Source organism: Medicago sativa, chromosome 7 (assembly GCF_051527215.1).
Source record: "Medicago sativa cultivar Bolivia chromosome 7, Bolivia_mono, whole genome shotgun sequence".
Classification (NCBI taxonomy): domain Eukaryota; kingdom Viridiplantae; phylum Streptophyta; class Magnoliopsida; order Fabales; family Fabaceae; genus Medicago; species Medicago sativa.
In genome coordinates this window covers 64,190,987-64,194,328 of record NC_140755.1, presented here as the reverse complement: position 1 = coordinate 64,194,328, position 3,342 = coordinate 64,190,987, and the positions used below count along the sequence as shown (strand labels likewise).

The following is a 3,342-nucleotide window of genomic DNA, read 5'->3' as shown; positions in this document are numbered from 1 at the left end:
AACCTAGAGAGAGAAAGTCAAAGAGGAAATGAGATATTTTGCCCCAAAATCAAATAAATATCCTTTCCACGTGAAATTACCAAAATGCCCTTGCCTCAAGCGTGTTTAAAACGACTCTGATACTTTCCCCGTATAAAGCTGACATCTTATAAAATATTTCCATTAACTTACTTTCCATAATTTTAATTCCTCTGTCGTGATCGACTGGTAAAACACCGATACTGCCAGGCGGGATATTACAGGTATTTTGGTCATTTGAGGAGCGAGGGTAAATTAGTAATTTTAGAAGGTAGAATATTTTAGTATTTTTAGTGTGAATAGTTATTTTTACTAAGTTAATAGTAACTTGAGGTAATTATTTTGAGATGGTAATTAATGAGATGATTTAAGAGTCAAATGAGTAGTAACTTTTCAAAATTAAGTGGTAAGAGTATTTATGTCCATTAAGAACTGAGATAACCTAGCCAAATAGTTGGAGAGTATATAAGGATAACTTATGAGGAGAAGTATGGTTTAGGTATTCATTTCACGAAAAGGGTGGCTAGAGGAATATAGAGAGAATAGAGAGAGAAAAGGAGATAGAAGGAAAAGAAGAACAAGTGAAGAAAAGGGAGAAGCAAGAGCTAGGATTCACAAAGGGAGTGAATATTTTGGTTGATTAGCTTTAGCCTAAGGAGAAACAAGGTAAGGGGGATAGGTTTGTTCTACCTAATAATCTATAATCTTGTTTTTAGCTTATGGGTCATAATTATTTTGTTTGATTTGTGAAAATTGATGATTATATGTGTACTTTTTGTGCTTGGAATTGAGTAGTAAGATTGGGTATATGAAAGCTGTTGAAAACTTGTTGTTGATGCATAAATTTCATTGTTGATATATGTTAAGTTGTTTACTTTGAGAATTTATCTTAAATTGGTGAAAATTATGATATTGTTGTTAATTAATGAGGCATTCATGATTTATGTTCCATAATTGTTGTTGGGTATATGTTTGTGTTGAGAATCCATAAATTGAAATGTGATGAATGTGAGGTTTGGTTAAATTGTTGTGTTTTGGTGATTTTTGTGAAAATGGGTCACATAGGAGAAGTTTGATTTTGATAATTTTGAATGAAATTGTGGAGTTGCTGTGTTGAATTGGATTGAGTAGAATTTATATTTGGAAGTGTTATGTTTTGATGAGGAATCGTTTGGGTGAAAATCGGGTTTTTGAGTAAAAAATCGGTTTATGCACTTTTGAGAAATAAGTTGTTTTAGGTTAGAAAACTATATTTTGGGGTAAGTATTAACTGTTTAGGTGTTTGGGACGAATTTGGTGAAAGCGGAATCGAAAACGGATTGAAAATCGGATTTTCCTTGCGCGCGAAAAACACAAAAACGTGTTGTTTTCCTGACACAACAAAACGCGCAGTCTGCCTTCAAGAAGTGCACGGACCGTGAGTTACCTTCTGGACCATGCGTTTTTCCCAAGCAAAACGTGCACGTTCGTGCGCATCCGGAACAACATTTTCTTGTACTTCCAAGGTTCCAAATGCATCCCTATGAGTCCCAAATACCTAAACCTATTTGATTAGAGTTTAATTGAGCTTATATGATTGGATTAACGTGGTTTTATTTTGAAAAAGAATTGATTTTGAAACATGGTGGAAATTAGACGAACTTTGGTAATTTTGAGAAATGAATGCACCTTAAAAAATGAAGATGCTATGATTGAAATGGTAAGATGTTATATGATATTTAGGAATGTATTGATGATATGCAAAAAGCTTAGTACCCTACTTTTGTTGAGAAAAATTGGAAATAGGCGATTTTTGTAAAATAGACGAACTTTGTGAAAATGAAGATTTATGATCGAATAACTTGCAAATGGCTTTCTATTCATGATAATAGGATGAAATAAGAATGAATAAATGATTGATGGGTGTATAATATGTTGGTTATCATGATGTGGTTGATTGTTCATCTATTATGTGAATTGTGCTTTGTGAAGCGATGTTGTTTCCTTGTGGTGATAATTGTTGATGATGATTATGGTGATGACTCTTTGTTGATTATGACTTGTTGACTATATGGATTTAAATGCTTGATAATGCAATGGTGAAATTGGTGAAGATATTATTTGATGGTGTAAATTGTATAATATAGAGTTGTGATTGTGCATTGTCAAGTCTTTACTTGAAAGTCCATGCATTGTTGAGTCTTTGGTGAAGAACGCTTTCTGCAAGGATTGGTGTTAGATGGTGAAGAACGAAATCCGTAATGGTTTCCGTTAGTTTGTTGAAGAACGTAATAAGTGAGAAATTACATTAGTGGATTACTCGGTAATAGTTATCTCTGAATTCAAAAACTTGGTACCACATGCATGTAGAAGTATCTAGAACATTGCATGCACTTGAGATTGTGAAATGTGACATACTTGACTATGTTACTTGGTGATTATGTGCATTGTTGAAAGTTGATGAATGTGGTGACTATGTGGAATTGTGGACTTGCATATGTTGCTTGGTTATGCTAGTATACTTGGCAAATTAATGTTGATGTGATGATGCATTGTTGAATGACTTGATCTAAGAGATTATTTACTTGACCTTGAAAATGAATAGGCTTGGTATGCTATGATAGAAGTATGATAATATTCACATGAAGTTATTATTCTAGGAATGATAAATATGTATATGTATTATACTTGAAATCCTTGAATGCTTTTTTACTTGATTATATTTTATTATATGGAATATTATCTAACCCTCAGTGGTCGTTTGGTTGACCGCCTACCCATTTGTATGAATGGTGTAGACGGAGTGCAGGATTGAGTTCTTATTGCTTGTGAGTGCTTGATGATTAGCGTGAAGCTACCTCTTTATCCTTTGATTGGAGTCTAGATAGGGCTCTGATTAGGAGTGTTGGGACTTTTGCATTTTATACTATATATTTCTGTTGTTGATGAGACTTATTGTTCATTTATGTCTGAGATTTGGGATATTGTTGGTGATGTATTATGAGACCTGAGACATGGTTGTTGAGATTTGTTATATGTTGTTGTGATATTTATGATGATGTTTTCCCGCTGCGAATTTTTATGAAAATCTATTTATGCATGTTTGAGAAAATGATGACGTAGCATCTAAAATATTTGGAATAATTGATTTATTTGCATGATTTATTGCATTCGGGGTTTAGGGTATTACAAAGACAGAGCTTTACTATGATCTACAGAGTTATAGCTTTCTATGGCTTCCTAGTAACCTGGTTGCCACAGGGAGTGTTGTGCACTCAACCTTCATGTTAAGACTGTGAAGACTACTGGTCGGAGTATAATAACATAACCTTAACATGAAACGTT

At 33.5% G+C, this 3,342-nt stretch overlaps 1 long non-coding RNA gene across 1 annotated transcript; it reads left to right on the top strand.

The window, feature by feature from the left end:
* Window positions 1–528: 528 nt before the first annotated feature.
* On the top strand, window positions 529–3,073 carry LOC146907633 (uncharacterized). The gene is made up of 2 exons (XR_015019358.1): window positions 529–684; window positions 2,796–3,073. It is a non-coding gene; the product is annotated as an uncharacterized LOC146907633 (long non-coding RNA).
* The last annotated feature ends 269 nt before the right edge of the window (window positions 3,074–3,342 follow it).